This window comes from Nicotiana tabacum, chromosome 3 (assembly GCF_000715075.1).
Source record: "Nicotiana tabacum cultivar K326 chromosome 3, ASM71507v2, whole genome shotgun sequence".
Taxonomy (NCBI): domain Eukaryota; kingdom Viridiplantae; phylum Streptophyta; class Magnoliopsida; order Solanales; family Solanaceae; genus Nicotiana; species Nicotiana tabacum.
This window is the reverse complement of record NC_134082.1, coordinates 33,604,959-33,627,691: the sequence shown is the minus strand read 5'-3', so window position 1 is coordinate 33,627,691 and position 22,733 is coordinate 33,604,959.

The window sequence follows — 22,733 nt, the reverse complement described above, 5'->3', positions numbered from 1 at the left end:
TCGACGGAGATATTATCGCCTTGAGAAAGTAAACCGGCGCAACATTAAATGTTCCTAGGAAAGACGTATCGATGGGACGTCTCAGTTATTGCAAAAGTTGATGTCATAAGCATGACATCGCCACAAGAGGCTCGAGGAGATCGGTGCCAAAATCGTTTCTTATCATTTTAATCTAAAAAATGCGAGGACTATCTGTATACAGTAAAAATCAATGGTCTGATTTTGTGATCATTAAGGCACCTCGTAAAGACCTCCCCTAGAAGGTTCGAAGCTCAGCTTGAGGTTTTAACCCCAAGGGTTCTCAATGATCGACCTCTAGGCAGTGAAAATCGGCGACTACGGTGGATCGATGTGAAGTTCCCAAGGCACGTGACTAGAGCTGACAAAGTGTATTAAGCTAATTCAAACCTATATCATGGCATTAAATGGTTGTACCATCCCCATATCTTTGTAATAAATGCATTTGCACTATGATGGGATTCTCCCTCACATATAAAGGGAATCCTTGTCATTTTGTAAGAGACAATATACAATATACAACATACTACATTCAATACAAGAACATTCTCTGCTCTCTATCTCAAACATACTCTCTATTTGATCCTATTGCTTAAATTTATTGTCTTACTTATATTGATTACATTTCATTAATTGTTCTTCATTTATTACTCATTATTGGACATAAAGAGCCGTCATCAAATTTATCATAACTATTAATCCTACATCGACTGCCTAGTCGGGCATCCGACTCGACCTCGAGGCCCCGTATATACAAGCTCAAGGCCCCGATTTCCAGCCATTCGGTTTGATTATTACACTATCTACAAGCTCTTATATTATCTTCTAATCTTTCACTTAGCATCTATTACCTAACAACTAGCGTAAAAATAGATCATGTATTTTTAGAACCACAAAATCAAATCTAATTGTCATTACCATTTTCAAGGTAAACACTAACATTTATTGTGTTTCATTGATTGTTCTTTATTTATTGCTCATCATTGATCATAAAGAGACATCATCAAGGCCCTTCATCGGCCGTCCGTAGTCAAGCATTTAGCTCGACCCCGAGGCTCAGTGTAGGCTAGCTCGAGGCTCCGATTCTCGGCAACTTGGTTTGCATAGCGATCTGTCTTCAAGCTCTTACCTTATTTTCTAGTCTCATCTTTGCATCTATTGCCTAACAACTAGCATAAAAATAAATCACGTAATTTTAGAACCACAAAATCAAATCTAATTGTTATTACCATTTTCGAGGCAAATAGTTTGGCGCCACTGTGGGGCTAAAAATAATAGTGATTGTTTTTGTGCTGGTTTAATGAAAACAACAAGTTATTCTTTACACTTTTTCTTGCCCAAGAATCTTTGATTTCAGGTCATAATGTCTAACTCAGTGAATGCAGATGCTTGAAGACCATAGAGAGAATGGTGTAGCTGTTCCAGGCGTCAGTGTACCACTGCGAAACCCTAGGGACGCACCAGTACCAATCCCCGTGGATGTGGTCTCACGCAATGCCCAACACGTCTATATAAGCTCCCACACTAACAGAAGTATACGCAAAGAAAACCAACAAGAAGCTCAAAAAACCCCAGCTCAGGAGGAACAGGAGGTTAGTCTTCACGTTATTTTTGAGATGTTGCAGGCACAACAGCTGGCGATTGCTCAACTACAAAGCCACCAAAAAATACCAAGCATAGCAGCACTGAAAATGGCTCCTCGAGTCGAATAGGTACCGGAAAGATCGAGCAACAACGGGTCAGCAGCCGACCCCGCTATTATAAAGATGCTCGAAGACCTCACAAAGAGGATTGAATCGGGCTAAAAGAAGATAGAGGCTAATGATAAAAAGTTGGAGAGTTATAATTCGAGGGTCGACCAGATCCCGGGCACACCGCCGATCCTGAAGGGTGTTGATTCAAAGAAATTCTTACAAAAGCCATTCCCATCAAGTGCGGCTCCGAAGCCCATCCCAAAGAAATTCAATATGCCCAATATCCCGAAGTACAACAGAACCTCAGATCCCAAGGAGCACGTCACTGCTTACACTTGTGCCATAAAGGGAAATGACCTGAAGGACGACGAGATTGAATCCATCCTGTTAAAGAAATTTGGAGATACACTTTCAAAAGGGGCCATGATGTGGTATCACAACCTATCCCCAAATTTGATAGATTCATTTGCCATGCTGGAAGATTCTTTTATAAAGGCACATGCCATGCCACCAATGTTGCTACAAGGAAATCTGACGTCTTCAAAATCAAACAAAGAGAAAATGAGATGTTGCGGGATTTTGTATCTCGTTTTCAAATGGAGAGAATGGAGTTACCACCAGTCTCCAATGACTGGGTAGTGCAGGCCTTTACCCAGGGTTTGAATGAACGAAGCTCGGTAGCTTCGAAGCAGCTAAAGCAGAACTAGGTTGAATATCCCGCCGTGACTTGGGCGTATGTCCACAACCGGTATCAATCAAAGATTAGGGACGAGGAAGACCAACTGGGAGCCCCCTCGGGTTCAGTATATCCTAGCATGCTCCTGGCAAAGGATCCAAAGCCAAATAAGAAAAGGTACCAACCGTACACTGAAGATAGAACAAACGCCCCAAGGCATAATATACCCCGAAACGACTGAAGGGTAGACCGAGGTCAGAATCCTCGGGGACTCGTGAGCAGAGCTGGATTCGACAGATACACAGGGCCAACGGAGGCACACCGGTTATCTAAGTACAACTTCAACGTCAATGTTTTGGACATCGTATCTGTCATTGGTAAAATCAGAGACACCAGGTGGCAAAAACCCATACTATTAGACCCATCGCAAAGGAATCCTAACCTAACATGTGAATTTCACGGTCACACACGGTCATAGGACCAATGATTGCAGATAGCTCCGAGAAAAAGTAGGCCGACTACTTAGCAAAGGGCATCTCCGAGAGTTCCTCAGCGACCCAGCCAAAAATCAATACCGAGAAAGAGAGGTGAATAGGAAAAATGAAACAGAAGAACCGCAACATGTCATCCACATGATTGTTGGGGGATTTTACATCCCATAGGAACCCATTGTCAAACGAACAAAAATATCCATTACCAGGGAAAAACAAACTCGAGGTTACATACCCGAGGACGCTCTCACATTCGGCGATGAGGACATCAAGACCCTGTCTCAGCCTCACAATGACGCATTGGTAATTTCTTTTCTTGTGAAAACATTTCAAATTAAATGTGTACTTATGGATCCAGGTAGCTCCGCCAACATTATCAAGTCGACGGTGGTAGAGCAGCTCGGACTCCTCGACCAGATTGTGCCCGCTTCTCGGGTCCTCAATGGATTCAACATGGCAAGCGAGACAACAAAAGGTGAAATCACCCTCCCGGTCAACGTGGCTGGCACAACCTAAAATGTCAAGTTTCATGTCATCGAAGGAGACATGAGATACAATGCCTTGCTTGGAAGGCCATGGATACACTGCATGAGAGCAGTACCATCAACTTTTCATCAAATGATGAAGTTTTCAACAAATGACGAAATAAAAACGGTATACGGGGAGTAGCATGCTGCAAAAGAGATGTTCGTAGTGCACGATGTGGCACCAGCATCGGCACCTTCAACATCAAAGGAGCCAAAGGATAAGCAAACAGCGAAGTAGCAATAACAAGCTACATCCTCGGTTGCACCCGAGTGAACGAATATGGGACCGTACTGCATCCCCGGAGCAAGCAGTGGAAGCATATCGAGGCTTGAAACGCCATCACAACAAACGTATAACCGCCTCCCTTTTATTTACGTTTTACACTAACCTGTGTGTAGGCGTATAGTTAGAAGAATCGAAGTACCTTCCAGCTTGAAGACCTTAGGTTTTAAAGCATGCGTTGCACTCTTTTCCTTCGATCGGATTTTATCCCAAGAAGGGTTTTACCGGCAAGGTTTTTAACGAGGCAACATCTATATGCAACCTAAGGAGGACTTAACAAGTATTCAAGGCTTCTCTTCAATCAACCTCGAACACTAGGGGGCATCTCCCCAGGAGATCACCTTCTCGAAGAAGTCAATATGAGTCAAAAAGGGTCTCGATAGAAAAATGATGTATCGGGTCAAACGGTCGAATGAACCGTGTCCGCATAGAATAATTGAACCCTTAACGATGAAAACATGTATACTTGTACCAAGTAATCAAAGGAGTATCTTTTACCACCAAAAGCGCTTCACGCTTCAAAGAAGTCTGCTATTTTTACAAGAAACGGCTCCATGGCCAGAAGTTTCCCGAACACTCGGGGACTGACGTCAAAAACTCGAAGCGGTAAGACCTCTGGGTTGGAAACTTAAAACTCGTAAGCCCTCAACGAGGCAACATCAAAATTTACAAAGAACGGCTCTAAAACCAAAAAAGTGCTCGATGTCTCAGGGACTGTCGTCGAGTGTCACCCATCGAGCTGTCAAAAACTCAAGGCCGTAAGGCCCCGTGCGGGAAACCTCGAGCTCATAAGACCTCCATAAGGCAATACCAAATCTGTAAGACCTCAAGAAAGGCATGAATCATACGTGTACCAAGAACCTGTAAGACCTCAAGCAAGGCATGAATTATACTTGTGCCAAGTAACCTATCTGTAAGACCTCAAACAATGCATGAATTATACTTGTGACAAGTAACCTATCTGTAAGAACTCAAATAAGGCATGTTCAAATTTATAAGACCTTACAAAAGGCATAATCCCGATCTTAAAGTTAAGGCTATATATTCGAATTTGTAAGATCCCTAAAAAGGCATACCCTCAATATAGACGCCAAAGCTACTTCACTCGGGGACTAAAAGGCTACGGCCAAACACCATGACTACGGTCATAAGGCTCCGGCCAAACTAACGCGACTCGGGGACGACCGACCATTGACATAAAATCATAGGCCTTCAATTACTTCGAAAATACTTTGAAAAGAACCGGTTAATCAGGTTACCCTCGGCATAAGCAAAAGAGCTTCGATCATATCATCTCCAAACAGTGAAAAGGCTTCGAAACAATTTATCCATTGAGCAAAACCTCCCGAGGTGCTCATTTATCATCACATAATGACTCACAATCGAGGTCCTTATCGAACCGTCGAAGAGTCGGACGAACACAAAAACATGAAAAAAAAATCTGCAACGAGGGAAAAATAAAGCCTATATTAAAGGTCGTACCGACCCAATGCATGAGAGCCACTGTCGCCAACATTAAATCAAAGGTTGTACTGACCCAACACGTAAGAGCCACTATCACCAGCTTAAATCAAAGGTCGTACCAACCCAACACGTAAGAGCCACTGTTGCTAGCTTAAATTAAAGGTTGTACTGACCCAACGCGTGAGAGCCACTGTCACCAGCATTAAATGAATGGTGGTACCGACCCAACACATAAGAGCCATTGCCGCTAGCTTAAATTAATGGTCGTAGAGACCCAACGCATGAGAGCCAATGTCGCTAGCTTAAATTAGAGGTCGTACTGACCCAACGCGTAAGAGCCCAAGCGCCAGCCTATATTCGAGTTTGTACCGACCCAACGCATAAGAGCCTAAGTGCCAGCCTATATTAAAGGTCGTACCGACCCAACACATAAGAGCCTAAGAGCCAGCTCAAAATTCAAAAACCTAAGGGCCGATGAGCTCGAAGTCGAAACCCGACTCGAAAACTGAGCCCAAAAAGGTTAACTAAAAAACGCCTAAGGGCAAATGCATAAGAGCCTACGGGCCAGCCTAACAAGCCTCAGGGCGATTTGTAAACCTAAGGGTTTTTCACCTCGAAGTCCAGTTCATCTAGCTAATCATTGACAAATGTCAAAATACAAAACAAAGAAAGTCACACACAAGCAAAGAGAAATTGCTGAAAGAAGAAAAAGGCTTCTTTTTATATGTATATATGAAAAAATACAAAGCTTCATTTATAAATGTTCTCTAAGAGCATCATACACAGAATCAGAAAGAAAAAGCCTAGTCTACTTTCCTCTCGGGGATTGCGGCCCCATCGGCCCCCTCCTCGTTATCTTCAGCATCGGATACGAGGAACTTGGCATCATATTCATCCGCCTTGGCCTGCTCTATCTCTTCCGAGAGATCGAAGCCCCTAGAGTGGATCTCCTCGAGGGTTTCCTTTCGGGATTTACACCGGGCATACTCATTACTTCCGTTCTCCCGATCGGAAGCCCCTCTCAATTCAGCTCGAGCGTCGGCAGCATCTTTTAAATAGACGTCCACTAACCTATTAGCTTTAACCTGAATCTCTTTAGCTTCAGCCTGAGCGTCCACGACCTTGGCCTTCATCTTTAAAAGTTCAGACTCGAGCCTTGCAATCCTGCTCGTCCAAGCCGTTTTCACGAGCGTTCCAAAGCTGCACCTTGAGGGTAGAAGCCTTAGCCAAAGCATTCTTCTAGGCTGCAACTTGGGCATCGATCTGAGCATTCAGCTCATCACACTCATACTTGGCCAGGCCAACATCGCCCCAAAGGCGTTCCAGGTCCTCCGTCTTACTCTGCAACTAAAGTGTCAAAATATTAATCTCTGAGGGTAGAAGAAGAAACATGCATCCTCTCAAAACAAAGGTTACCTGTCTCTCGAGGTGGCCTTCGTAGTTCAGGCTTCGATTCATCTCGTATTGAAGGTGTATCAACTCCTTTGCCCTTTCATCACAAAGGAGCCTGAGGGATTTCTCCCCATTCAAGGCCTTCCGCAACCTAGCTTCATAGAGGGTAGCTCGGACTTGAGCTTGTCAAAGGCCTATGAAGAAGCTTAGTGAGAAAGTGAAAATGTAAAACCGAAAAACCAACGAAGTCAACCAAAACTCACCACATAATAGAGTTGTTGAGCCTCCTCAAAGGATGAACGTACATCTACTAGCCTGATGTCATCAGCCCCAGTCGAACCGCTCTTGATAGGGGTATGATCGCTCGAGACCCAACTCAATTTAGGTGGCCCCTGACCTCGAACATCCCGCGAAGTACCTTTGACGGGAGAAAAATACGGCGGCAGAAAATTTGTGTCCCTCGAAGTACCTTCGACGGGAGAAGAAGACGGCGGTAGAAAACCTTTATCCCTCGAAAAACCTTCGACGAGAGAAGAATATGATACCTTCGACGGGAGAAGAAGATTGCGGCAGAAAACCTTTATCCCTCGAAGTACCTTCGATGGGAGAAGAAGAAGGTGGCAGAAACCTTCATCTCTCGAAGTACCTTCGACGGGAAAAGAAGACAGCGGCAAAGGAGGAACTATTTTCCCGAGGCTAGAAGCCTCGGGTGCTACAGGCTCAGTTGATACATCTTCTTTGAGCCTCTGAGCAGGGCTTGCATCGCTATGAGCACCTTCGCCGTTTGTTACTATTCCTCGGCCCCGAAGCCGACAACCCTTCCTTCTCTTTGAGGGGGCACGGTCTCGTCTCAGAAAATTCTCCAATGCCTGCGGTGACGGAGTTAATACACATAAAAGGAAGTATCTTTCGAAGAAAATAAACCACACAGCACGTACCGTGGTGTTTTGCCTCCCATCTACCCTTCGACGGGTCTCGCCACTTGCGCTCATCATAGGTCGAGCGAGCTGCCAGCTTCCAAGTCCAATCCGCCAGGTTAGGGACCTCATATGGTATCTAGGGGATCGTTGTACAAAGGAAAAGGAAAACATATTTACAGATTCCGCCTCCACCATAAACAAGAATGATAAAAACACAAGTGTACCACTTACGTGTGAAATTCTATTTCTCAAGAAATGGCAGGAACTCCACGGGGATAATATCGACAGTCCGCACTCAGACAAATCGACTCATCCACTCTCGGTCCCCATTTTCTTCATCATCGACAACAAAGGGCCTGGTGGATCGACATCATAAAGCTATCAGGCCTCGTTAATAAAAGGGACAGTACTATCTGATGAGATGTCTAAGGGTGAACTCAAGCCCGGCTTCCTTTGCGAAGAACCTCATTATTAATACTATCCTCTAGAACGATGGGTGAACCTGTGCCAGGGTAGCCCAATATCGTCGACAAAAGTCGAGCACGACACTCTATCGAGAGGGCCCAAAAGTGAAGGGGTACGTGTATACGTTCAAAAATCCCTTTACATGAGCCATAATGTTCTCTTCCAGGGAAGGTACCTGCAGTACCACCTTTTCTCCCCATCTGTAGTCTCTCCTCACTGCCTCGAGGTGTCCCTCTCTGACTAATAAAATGAACCTCGATGTATGCTCCCAATGGACGTGAACATTGGGAGGTCTCTCTAATGAAAAGTCCCCATCGAGACAAAACATCTCGAAGTTAGCTCACCAAACGGCGGCGGTGTACCACCGACCGAGCGAGAAGCAGAGGCGAAACTCTCCTCTTCTTGGTGAGCGGGTTTGGGCATAGTAGCCATAACTATGGTGAAACAAGAGAAGGGAAATGAAAACTTAGGCGAAAACTTTGAATTAAAATGATGAAAGAGCCGACGCAAGGAAGAGAACTCTATAAAAAGCATAGCGGCTCAAAGTAGCGGAATCATCAAATAAGGGGAGAGCAAACTCATATATAGAGCAAGCGGCAACTGTTCGCCTACTCTAAAGGCCAATTAATTCTAACTAGGCCATTATCACTTTCAGGGAAGTGTACCAGTGGGACCATCTTGGTCACTTCATGACAGTGTCATACGAATGACGTCGTACAACGTTGAGGGATCAAGGATGCCCATGTCAACCTAGCCTCGAGATGGTGCCCGATCTCGAGGATCTCTTCTACCATAACGATGGGCTCTAAGGAGCTATAGCATCAATCTAGCCTCAAGACGGTGCCCAAAAGTAAAATAGAAGTTCAGCATAAGCCAAAGGCAAATCAAAGCAATTTTTATATTGATAAAGGACGATTACAAAAGCCCACAAGGGGTGCTTACACAGAAACAAAGAAGCAGAAAAAAATAGTCTAAAAGCTTAATCTAATTTTGGATGTACATCCTCGGGAGCAACATCTGCGAGAACCGTTTCCTTGGGGACCCCATTTTGATCTTCCGAACAACGTCTTAGAGAATCTCCTCCGAAGCAACAACAGATGAGGAAGAGGCTGTGGCCTATCAAAGAGCAAAAGCTTTTAGCAGGCAGGGAAAATTGTGGCTTGGTGAAAAAATTAGCGAGTATGGGTCTCGCCAGCACTACTATTGGGAAGCCACTTCTTGAGACATTGCACTGGTGTGGGATGCAAAAGTTAGTAGATGACGCCACCACACTTCATGGAAAGCAAAAGGAGTGAAGCACCACACTAGGTCGAAGTTAAGAGAGATGAGCAGCAGTTCACGGTCCACATATCCTCTGATACAGGAATAATTTGAAGCCCCTCTCTCGTTATTTTAGGCCAACAACAACAACAACAAACCAGTATGATCCCACTCAGTGGGGAAAAGCTCTGAAAAAGAGCCATGGCATAACTGGCAAAACTGTTGCCGTGTGACCTTACGGTCACGGGCTTGAACCATGGAAATCGGAGTTTGGATAAGGATGAAGAGAAGAAAAGGGTTAAAGGTTGTTGAAGAATGACTGGGTGGAATTATGGTTCAAGTAACCTTTCATTTATAGAAAGGCAGTAGCATAACCGACGGCGCAATCAATGCCTTGGAAAACGTATCAGCAGGCGCAATCAATGTTTTTTGGGAAATGGATCGGCGGTGATATCATCACTTTTGGAAAAATAAACCGACAGTGTATTGAATACTTCTGGAAAGGTGAACATATGGGATGTTTCAGTCATCGCAAAGGCTTACGTCATAAGCATGACATCATCATGAGAAGCTCGAGAAAATTGATGTCAAAGTCATTTCATATCATTCTATTCTAAGAAATGCGGAGACTATCTGTATACGATTAAAATCAGGTATGCTGATTTTATGATCATTGTGACATCCCATAGCCCGTCTTTAGAAGGCCTGAGGTGCAGTTCGAGGCTCGGCCCCAAGGGTTCCTTATGCTCGACCTCGGGGTAGTGCAGATCGGTGGCTTTGATGAACGAGTGGGAGATTCCCAAGACAAGTGGCTAAAGCTGACCAAGTCTATAAGAACAGTGCAAGTTCGTACCGTGACAAAAATAGTTGTACCAGCTACAAATCTTTGTAATAAATGCATATGTACTATGTTGGGACTCCCTCCTATATAAAGGGGACCTTTGTTATTTTTTGCACAGAGAATATTCAATACATGAACTAGAACACTCTTTGCTCTCTAATTTAAACACTCTCTATCATCTTTCCTTTGATTTATTGCTTACATTTATTGTGTTTCATTGATCATTCTTCATTTATTACTCATCATTGATCATAAAGAGCCATCATCAAGGCCCTTAAGACTGTTAGTCCTTCATCGGCCGTTCGCAGTCAAGCATTTAGCTCGACCCCGAGGCTCCGTGTAGGCTAGCTCGAGACCCCGATTCTCGGCTACTCGGTTTGCATAGCAATTTGTCTTCAAGCTCTTACCTTATTTTCTAGTCTCACGCTTAGCATCTATTTCCTAACAACTAGCATAAAAATAAATCACGTATTTTTAGAATCACAAAATCAAATCTAATTATTATTAGCATTTTTTAGGTAAACACACATTATAAATTTAATTATTATCCAATTTTTACGGTAAACAACATCATAATTGATGATCATTCACATATCGACGAGGAACCCTCTTTGTTGAGAAAAAGCACTATATATTTAGTAAACAACTCCATATCCTGAATGAAAATATAACTTTTTTTTGTTAGAAAAACTGTGTGTGCATTTAACCCCATTTTACACTTGCTCAGGCAGAAGAGTCAGGCGAATATATTTATTGAATGTAATTTTTATAATTGGTTTTATGAACTAATAAATTAATAGTGATTTATGAAGGAATCATTTATTTATTTAACGTAGAATAAGAGTGACAAGAAATGAGCGAAAACTCTATTTGGGTCTTGTTTATAACCAAAAGACAGATAAACTCAAATTCAGACTATACATATTCACTTCGGAAATCGTATCACCGGTAGTCTTTCTACTCCTTATTTATTAAAGAAAAGGTATCAAAAGGGACTTGATTGTTGTTTAATCAGCACTTTGCCTATGCGAGTGTAAAAGTGAGGTTGTTTTCAACCCAAGAGTACTGGTTGAAAACATATTAAAAAACGCCGTCATTGCATAATAATGACTCAGGTATAATATGCACCTTTTTATATTCATACTAGTAAATATATTCGTGCTTCGCGTGAAAACTAAAGATTTTAAATAATCGTTCTATTAACATGTGAATGGTAAAATATTTTAGCCATTTAATTTAAATAAATCAAATTTCAAGTTTTCATCTAATTTATTGTTAACACTTGTTTTCCTCTATTTTCCATCACTTTAGAAGTGTCATAAAGTTTGAAGAAAGATTGATCTCATGTGCAATGAGTAACAAACGTTAAGACATGTAGTATTTTCTTTGTATACATTATTTGATATATGTATATAAGTACTTAATTTTATTTCCATTCATTAGAGATAAATTTTAATACTTGTATAATTTTTCCTCATTTTAAATCTGAAAAAATGGTTATTACAAAATCCCCTCTCAACTGGTCTCATAGTTCAAACTACACACCAACTTGTAAAAGTGTATTTTCTATCATCCCGTGATCTCATGGTATAGAAAATATATTTACTCCCCTTAAGCATGTGAAAGAGAAAAAAAAGAGTGGAAAATACATATATTGATGTATAAAATTTCCAGTAAAATTGTAGGATGAACTCATAACTTTAAAGATACAATAAGTTCAATATCAAGAACCTATAGATAGAATCCATATATCTTAAATTCTAGATCCAACTTTGATCGATGTAAAGCCTGTTTAACTGTAGCTTATTAAGATTGTATTTTTTTTCAGTCTAAAAAAACTTATTCACTTATATGTTTTTAATCATGATATTTATGCAGCATGAGTGCACATATTTATATCAAATTTCTCCATTTGGAAGTGCTATGCGGAGCTCTTTGCTTTTCCACAAGTTTTCTTTCCGTAAAAAGATAATGTTTGTGGATGTTCGTGGCCTTACTACAATTATGCCAATATTTAAATTGATTTGCACCTTATTGTAATTTTAGAAACGGCTTTCAAAAGATGGATAAGAAAAGTTGTATATCAAAAGTTGTATATCTTTCTAGTGAGCGTTTCCAAGTGTTTATTTAAGATGTACAATACTTCACTCTAGTTTGAACTAAATAGTTACTTGGAAAAATTATTTACATTCAACTCCACAACTTTTGGACACAGCCTGAACAAATATTTTTCTTCAATCTCACGGAATTGTGTGATTTACTTCCTCCTCCGACACATATGAAGAACCAAAAATCCACTAACAAACTCACAGTTCGTGCAGATTTTATAGTAGCAAATAATTAAAAGTTTTTTACTTTGTGGAGATCTCAATATAGATAGAGTAAAACAATGCACAATCTTTTGAATAGAAAATAGGCGAGATTAAGTTTGCTTACCTCTTTTTCAAGCTTAATCGGAAACCTTGTTAATTAGCTTTCTGATCCATAGTTCCATAATATTGGCTTGCAAACTACCGGAGCAGTAACATCGATAATATGCTGCATTGAAATGCCATTGTGTGAGGCATTTGGAAATGGTGACTGGAGCTTCTCACATCATAGTTTACAGATAAGAATGTCTTTAACTACAATCCTTATAGAAATACTTGCATAAGTTGCAAACAGTTGGTATTGCTCCTTTTCAACTTTAATTATCAGTATTATTGGAAATTGTAACCGTTCAATTATTTCAATTGTTGCGACGTTTCGTTCTGTAATTTCTGTTGGAAGAAATAATTTCTTTTTCCATTATTTCAATTGTGGCAACGTTTCATTCTTTCTTTTGGAAAATAAAGATTTACTGATAGGAAAATAGAGTAAAAAGCAAAAAAAATGACAAAAAAGATAAATCCCTTTACAAGCTTAAGAGAGGTGTCACATAAGGTCTGCTAAGCCCTGCTTTATATATTTATATAGATTAGTTCTAAAGGTTCAAGCATGGTTATTAGCTACCTTTAGTTACAAAATGAACATCCAATATTGTTCATCCACAAAAATTTGTATTTTATTCTTTTATGTATAATTATTTACTCAAAATTTTGTTTGAGTAATACTAATACTATTTTGAAAAACTAGTATATATATATAGATGAGAGTCTCGCAAAATATGTCCCCTTTTTCCTTCCCCCCCCCCCCCCTTTAAAATCTATATATGTAATATAATTTTTTTTAGAAAATACAAATTTAATGTGGTTCACATTAGTAATTTAAAATTTTCCACAAACTAAACTTAGAAGAACAAGAAATGAAGCAATTCTACTACATGAATTCTTTTTCTTTTCTTTTATATATACCTAAATAAGTCAACTATCAAGTACAAATCATTACGGCCAACTGTATTGATAAGGCCTTAGCTAGAAGTCTAATGTGGAAGATATTCCGCCAAGATCTCTACAACTTTTTATGTTGAATTATTATCAAATAATGTTCTCACAGGAAGTTTCACCGACGACTTCCCAATTCCCGTAAAGCAATTTTATGCAATCACGACCAGAACCAGATTAACTTCAATAAAACGCCATGTCATAGCACTTCTAAATCAATAAATAAATCTTTAATCACTTTCTTAATATTACTTAGGAATCGTGATTATAACATTATAGATTGGTAAGAATGACAAGTCTATAAATACAGCAATTTAGCTTTCTTAGCTGCCTATGTTTGTAGCCTAAGTTTGTGATAAGAAAACCCACTTTTTCTTCTTGACCGAGTCTTTACTCACTTGTCTTTCATAAAACTTTAGGGAATGACCATCACTACATTAAATTATAAATCAGTAACTTGAATTTGCATAACACGGTAAGTTCTTGATAATCTACTGAATCTTCCAATGCTTGAGCAAATATTTTTGTTTGCCCTAAAATTCGAGTAACAATTAAACTTATATTGTGGTTTTAAGGATATGTGATTTAATCCAATACCAATTGATAAACAAGGAATAATAAATAAATTAGAGAATAAAGTAAATCAAACCAGTATGCAGGCCAAATCTCGACCTCGACCTATGGTAGTCTCGAGGTGTGATAATAGGAATAGCAAATTATAAAGCAACTCTGATGAACAGTGAGTGAAATAGCAAGAAAGTGATGACCATATATTTTCTTATCAGTGAATAATGATGATTACAAATGAATGGGATCCCCTTTTATATAATAGGGGAATCCTAAATAAAGTACACTTCTAATTATAGTAGAAAACCATATTATCATCTAATTAACCACTATAGATTGATTCGTTCCGAGATTCACGCCACGATCCTCGACCAATCGCGGATATCTCGCCTTTTCCGTTATCTGGCTATGCCGATGCCACTCGAGGTCTGCCTCTTTCTGGTTGCAATCAATGTCTACCCCAATCTGGACTCGACGTCCTAGCTCTTCGGCATGATATTCCTTCCCAACCAAAGAGTGAAGTCGCGTAGCCCCGATTTCTACCGTATACAAATAGTCCCCTCGTTTCTTAGAGTAAAATGATAAGAAACGACTTGAGCCTTGATTTTCTGGAGACCCCGAGAACGATGTCATCCCCGTGACATAAGTGGTCGAGGTGACCGAAACGTCCCATTGGTACAGTTTCCCAAACCATTAATGCTTGCCAGTAACGGTCGACCACTAGCACCACTGAACCGTCATCGTGAGTCTATAAATTAAGGCTCTTCGGTTAAAATCAAATTTTACTTACAAATTTTCTAAATTCCCTACTCTCTCCATTCTCTTTCACCACCCATTGAATCAACTTAGTTAGCAAAAAACACCAATTATTATCTCTTCTCGCTTCCCTTTACCTGAAACAATGGCGAAAACATCCAAGACCGTCCTGCAAAAGGAGAAAGCTTCTTCATCTTCTTCGGGCCGGCCGGTGACAAAATGCCGGTGGAACTGCTCCCTCAAGAGTACGTTCCCTCTCGTGTGTCCTAAAAACTGACTTCAAAGTCGAGAATCCTCCGCCGGTCCCCGACCGATGTGAATATGTCTCAAGATATATCGCTCGATAACGGCGAAACAGCTCGAGACTGTGTATAAGGACTGCAACTGTGGGGTCGAGGTCGTGGTTCAAATACCTGCTCCTGAAGAGAGTATCACCACTCACGTGGAGGGGTTTCTAAGTGTATACACTTACCCCTTCACATTGGGTCCTCTTGACCCAATCATCGTTGAATTTTGCAAGACGTATAAGATTACCCTTGGCCAGGTGTATCCCTCATTCTGGCGCATAGTGATCATGCTCTGTTTCTTCTCTGTCAAGGCCAATGGGTTGGAATTCACTCTCAGCCACCTCATACGGCAGTATCGACCTCGACTTTTTCGAGGATTAATCAAGCTCCAATGCCAATCAAAGAAGTCCTTTTTTGCAAGAATTGGTGAGGACAAGGACCAGGGTTGAATGAGCCAGTTCATGCGGGTAAGGACTTGCGACCTCATCCCCGAGGAGAAATTGGCGTTCCCCGAGAAGTGGAACCCCGACCATAAATATTAGCCATAAATCTTCGTACTCTATTTTTTTCCTTATGTAACACTTTCATTTGTTATGCAGTGGTTGCCTGGATGCCTCACGCGATCCCCGACCATGAAGACTGGGTTCGGAAGCTGGCTGCAACTTCCTCTCATGCCGAGCGTTGCTGGCGTGACTTGGCAAGGGGCAGGTGGGAAGCTAAAAATCATGGTAAGTTTATCCTATATACTTTCGACGTCTTTTTCTCAAAAATTTCTTTTTACATATACTAGACTCCCTTTTATTCAGGCCTCGGGGATGTTGCTGAATTGAGGCCCATCCCGCCTGGGGAAGAGGTGGTTCCCAAATCGGCCAAGGACAAAAAGAGGAGAAGGGCCTCGCCTTCTGATACCCCAGAGCCTAAGAAGAGTAAGGCTCGTAAGCCAAAGGATGCCTCTGCTGCTCTGTCTGCCGGCGTAGCCCAAAAGCTACAAGATAAAGAGGAGGAGGGGAAGGACGTCGGTTGTGAGATGGTGCCTCGAAAGAGGGGGAGTGTCAAAACTGCAAAAATAGTGGGGCCAGTGATGGTCGAGGAGACTCATCCTCAGACCGAGGAGATCTCGGAAAGTACTCCAAGCAAAGTCCCCGAGCCATCGGGGGCCAAAGATATTTCCTGCCGTGATGAAAAAACGGCAAGTATGCCTGAAGTGTCTGGTAGTGGGGCTCTTCAAAAGGGGGAGAGTGCTCCAAGTGACTTGCTTGGGGCAATCATTATTGATGATGCCGTCCGACCCTGAATTTTCTGAAGGGAAATTTCAGGAGGCTCGATCTATGGAGACCCCGATGTGGGAACAACCCACGATGGGGAAGACATATTCTGTGGCTGCCTTGCAGGGGTAGATCATGTTTCCGACCTAGATGCAATGATGGTTTTTGATGAGGCCCATCATATTCTGAACCAGGTAAACTTCATTCCCCATTGTTATGTTTGCTTTTATTTCCTTCTTGCTGATTTTTTTTCTTTCTCCATAGGTTGTGGTGCTTCAACGGGAAGCGTTCACCAAGTCTCAGGCCGAGTTGAACCGGTGTGAGGCCGATCTCAAGAAGCTTACTGAGGAGAGAAACGCCTTCAAATGCCTCTATGTGAATAAAGAAGAGGAGATCAAGGACCTCCGAGTAGACTTGGCCCAGGCTCATAAGGAAGAGGCCAAGCTAGATGTGCAAGTAACTATCCTTTTAAAAGAGTACGGTCTCGACTCAACTGTGGAGGTTAATACTTCAATATATTAGTTGCACCAAAAGGTGGAAAGGATCAAGCTGGTCCAAGGGGAAGTTGATCAGATAAAGCTGACTGCAATCGGTGGAAGGAGAACATGGATCGTCTTGCTGCGGAAAAAGAGGTTGCCTTGGCTAAATTGTCATCAGCCGAGGTCCAAATTCAGGGCGTCAAAGAGAAAAGTTCATCCCAGGCCAAAAGGATCGAGGAGCTCGAAGCCGAGCTTATTGAGGCCAAGGCGGAGGTCGAGAAGATAAAGATTGTGGCTGATAAGTTCAGAGCCGTGTATTTGGCCGATGCCAAGGCTGCTCAGACACAGCTAAGGGAGGCTTCCGATCGAGAGCGATGGAGCAATGACTTGGCGAAGTGCCAATCCCATAGGGATACCCTAGAGAAAATCCATGCTCGAGGTTTTGACTTCTCTAAAGAGATAGCTCAAGCCAAGGTGCTTGAAGCCGATGTCAGGTTGCTTGTCTACTTCGACGATGATAATGATGATGAAAGCATCCAAGACTAGGGGTATGCATTCGAATCGGTTTATCGATAAATCGAATCGATTATTTGTTATCGGTTTATCAATATCAGTTTATCGATTTCGATTTCGAAATTTTCCTTATCGAGTTATCGATTTCGATTTGTCCTCTTCGGTTATCAGTTTATCGATAAACCGATAAGATATACTAAATTTTTTTTACCCATATTCTATAATACCCTTTCCTTTATCCTAAGTCCCTAACCCTATTATTTCATCTACCACATTTAAGGAATGATCATATTTAAAGCTCAAGGGAATGAAGTTCAAATTAATGGAAAATAGAATTAGCCGTGATGATGTATTTTTATTTTTTTATACTGTTGGAGTGTTGGTGGCATATATTTGATCCCTTACTTTAGTTTCATTGCATGTGCTTGTTGACACAATTTTTATGTTATAAACGGTGTTTGTCTTATTTTAGCTTCTTTTTGTCTATATTAGTTAGGCGTGTTTATAGCAATATACTTTCCGTGGAATCCCGTAAATTTTCTTATTGGTGTAACCGATAACCGAATCGATAATCCCCAAAAATTGATAAATCGAAATCGAAAAAATTGAAACCTTATTGAAACGATAACGATAAGCAAATGTACAAATCGATAAGTAATTATCGATAAGGGTCAAAATCGAATCGATAAATCGAATGCACACCCCTAGCCAAGACGGGTCCGATAACGATGAGGGGCCCGAAGGAGACGCTGTCCCCTAAGGAGAAACCAGCCCCGAGCATAGTTAGGATTTTATTTTTCTTTTCCTTTTTGTCGATCTCTTGTACATATCCTTCTTCATCAATATATAAAAGAAAGTTTCTCTTAAATGCCTTCTCATATTTATAAACATGTATTTTGCCTTGTAAATTCTTTAACATAATCTTATGCTTTGAACGGTGCATTCGAGACTTTGGTCTTGGGTGGCTTCCTCGAAGTCACCATAGTCGAGTTCAAATAAGGTTCGAACTTGAGGCATAGGCCTTTTAGGTTTTGTGTCGGATAATGGTGAGTCCCCGAGCCATAGTCAAGTTATTCTTATTTTGGGCTTAGGATAGTCGAACCCTTAGGTCCAGATGGAGTGAGAACAAGATCTTGAACTCTAAGTGTATTGGCCATTAGGCTCTTTAGATCAGGCCGATATGACCTTTAAAAGATGGCTATTATTCCCCTCTTTCGACATAAAATACTTGGTAAAAATTTCTTTATGCCTTAGCAAGTATTTTTTACCCTTGGATATTTTTCTTTTTCTGAGGGTTCGATGTCGATTGAAACCCCTCTGCCTTTTGTGCCTTATCACGTTTGTGTTAAGATAATTTGATATCTCTTAAGGTTTTTCGAAGGCTGATTTTATCGAAGCCCTTTTGATTATTTGCCGAGGGTAGCCTTTTTTAACTGGTTTTTCAAAAGGATTTGAAGGCCTATTGTGATTGCAGGATTCGGACGTCTCCGATCCGCATTAATTTGGCCGTAGCCTTTGGGTATTCATCTTGGGCTTATTTCCTAATAACACTTTGAACTTGTTCGAAGTGTTAGTACTCGAGAAAGATGGCCTTGGCCTATAGATTGAGGGGTGCCTCTTTGAGGTCTTATAAATTCGAATTTAGATAACTCGAATATGTCGATTGTCGATGACAGTACCCAAGTGTTCGAGGTATATTTTTGCTTGGCCTTTGAGCCATTTCTCACAAAATCATAAGTATGGAGCTCGTATAGTAGAAAGTTTTCTCTGAGACACAAGATGTTTGATATAGAAAGAATGCTTCTTGAGATAATTTATACATGTGTACGTGTTTTGCCATTGGGGCTCGACTAATCTATATAGACACGGTTCATTCGACAGTTTGTCCCATTACAAAGTTTCCCTATCGAGACCCTTTTTTTGACATGAAGTACTTTCCTCGAAAATGTAACATCCGAGGGTGATGCCCCTCAGTATTCGAGGTTGATTGCAAAGAAACCTTGGATACTGTTCAATTTTCCTTAGGCAGCACATGATTTTTGCCTCATTAAAAACCTCGCCGGAAAAACCCATTTGGGATAAAAATCGATCTAAGGGAAAAAGAGTGCAATGCGTGCTTTAAAACCTAAGGTCCTCATATTGAAGAGTTTCTCGACGTCTTCGATCGAACACCTGAAATAAGTTAGTATCAAATACAAATGGAAAAGGGGGAAAGTCATACCTTAGCAATAATACCGTTTGAGGAGTGATACATTCCAATTGCTTGGCAATTGTTCGCCTTCTATTGTGCCAAGTTTGTAAGATCCTTTTCCGATGATACCGAGGACCTGGTATGGTTCTTCCTAATTTGGGCCTAGTTTCCCTTCGTTTGGGTCTCGAGTGTTGAGGGTTACCTTCCTTAGAACTAAGTCCCTGATTCCGAAGTGGCGAAGGTTGGTTATTCTATTATAATATCTCTTGATTCTTTGCTTTTGTGCAACCATCCGAACGAGCACAACTTCTCATTTTTCATCCAATTTCTCGAGGCTAGTATTCATAGCCTCGTGATTTGGTTCTTCCATTGTATGTCAAAATCTAGTGCTAGGTTCCCTGACTTCGACCGGAATCAAGGCCTCGGAGCCATATACTAAGGAGAACAGGTCGCTCCCGTACTGGACTTCGACGTTGTTCGATATGCCCAAAGGACTTCGGGTAACATTTCTCTCCATTTCCCCTCGGCGTCATTCAACCTTTTCTTTAAGCTTAGAATGGTAGGCTTGTTCGTAAATTCGGCATGTCCGTTCCCACTAGGATGATACGGCATTGATAATATCCTTTTTATTTTGTGATCCTTGAGGAATTTTGTTACCTTGCTGCCGATATATTATTTTCCATTGTCACAAACAACTTCGGTAGGTATCCCAAATCGACATACCATGTGATTCCAAATGAAGTATATAACCTCTTTCTCTCTCACTTTCTCGAACGCCTGTGCTTCAATCCATTTAGAGAAATAGTCAATTATAAATAAAATGAACTTTGTTTTACCTGGGCCGTTGGTAGAGGGCCGACGATATCTATCCCCTATTTCATGAATGGCCACGGGGATAGGACTGAATGAAGTTGTTCTCCGGGCTGATAGATCATTGGTGCAAACCTTTGACATTAATCACATTTTCGAACAAACTCCTTAGTGCATTTTTCCATCCTATCCTAGTACTACCCTGCTCTAATGATTTTGTGAATCGACGACTTGGCGTCGGAGTGGTTTCCACAAGTGCCTTCATGGACCTCTCGTAAAACAAAATCGGTGTCTCCTAATCCTAAACATACTGCCAATGGTCCATCGAAATTTCCTTCTGTATAATGTTCCATCTCCATCCAATGTGAATCGAGCAATTTTGGTTCGTAGAGCCCTCAACTCTTTGGGGTCTGATAGGAGCTTTCCGTTCTTCAAGTATTCAATATATTTTTCCTTCAATCCCAGGTCAAGCTTGTAGAGTTTATCTCGGCATGACCATCCTCGATCACATATCTCGAGAGTTGAACGACAATCCCCAAGCTGACCTCATCTTCCTCGACCGATGACCCCAGATTTGCAAGTGCACCAGCCTCACTCTTTTGGTCTCGGGGCACATGTTGTAAAGTTTATTCCTTAAAACGGTGCAAAGTTACCTACAACTTGTCCAAATACCTTTGCATTCTATCCTCTCGAACTTTGAAGGTTTTGTTTACTTGGTTCACCACCAGTAAAGAGTCACACTTAGCTTCGATGACTTCTGCTCCCAAGCTTTTAGCTAGATGGGGACCTGCAATCATGGCCTCATACTCGGCCTCATTGTTAGTCAACCTAGAAGTTTTGATAGACTGCCTAATAGTGCTACCCGTGGGCAGCTTCGAAACGATGCCTAACCCGGACCCCTTCACATTCGAAGCATCATTTGTTAAAAGGGTCCACACTCCGATGATGTGCCTAATTTTACAAAAGTTCTTTTTCAACTTTGGGTACGAGGGTTGGCATGAAATCGGACACGAAGTCTGCAAAAATTTGAGACTTGATGGCCATTCGAGCTTGATACTCGATATCATACCCACTAAGTTCGATGTCCCATTTGGCCAATCGGCCCAATAGTTTGGGCTTGTGCAAAATATTACGAAGTGTATAAGTGGTTAACACACATATGGGGTGACATTGAAAGTACGGTTTTAACTTTCTAGAGGCGCTTATCAGTGTAAGTGCCAATTTTTCTAAGTGTGGATATCTAACCTTTGTTTCTCCTCAGGTTCGACTTACATAATAAACGGGAAATTGCATACCTTGCTCTTCTCGAACTAGGACCCCACTTACCGGGATTTTTGATACTTTAAGTATAAGTAAAGTTTCTCATCTGCCTTTGGAGTGTGAAGCTGTGGTGGGCTCGACAAGTATCGCTTTAATTCCTCTAATGCATGTTGGCATTTTGGGGTTCAGGCAAAATCATTCTTATTTTTGAGTAGAGAGAAAAATATGTGGCTTCAATCTGATGACCTCGAGATGAATCGACCCAAAGCAGCTATTCGTCCAGTTAGCCTATGTACGGCCTTTGCACTGTCCACGATGGTGATGTCTTCGATGGTCTTGATTTTATCGAGATTGATCTCGATCCCCTATTTTGACACCATGAAGCCCAGGAATTTGCCTAAACCGACCCCGAAAGCACATTTCTCAGGATTGAGTTTCATGTTATATTTCTTCAAAATCTCGAACATTTCCTACAAATGAGCCAAATGGTCCTCTGCGCGCAGGGACTTAACTAGCATGTCATCGATATAAACTTTCATTTACTTACCTATTTGTTCTTCAAACATTATATTTACTAGGCGTTGGTAAGTAGCTCTAGCATTTTTTAGCCCGAAAGGCATTACGTCATAGCAATATGTTCCATACTTGATGATAAATGAAGTCTTTTCCTGGTCTTCCGGGTTCATTTGAATTTGATTATTCCCGGAATAGGCATCGAGAAAGGAAAGGATCGCGTGGCCAGTCGTGGCGTCATCATGCGATCGATGTTAGGCAGAGGAAAAGAATCATTGGGACATGCCTTGTTTAAATCCTTATAATCTACACGCATTCTAAGTTTGTTCCTTTTGTAGGGACTACGACTACATTGGCTAACCATTCGGGATATTTCACCTCCCGAATGGACACTATTTTGAGAAGTTTAGTTACCCCATCCTTTATGAATGCGTGCTTTACCTCGGACCGGGGCCTTATCTTTCGCTTCACCAGTTTGAACCTAGGGTCAAGACTCAACCGATGCGTTGTTATCTCTGGTGGGATCCCTGTCATGTCTAAATGGGACCAAGCAAAACAATCTGTGTTATCAATAAGAAATTGAATAAGCATTTTCCTAAGTTCGGGGGTTAATCCCGTTCCCAGGTATATCTTTTACTCAGGTAGGTACTCGATCAGTATAACATGCTTCAACTCTTCGACCGTTGATTTGGTGTCGCC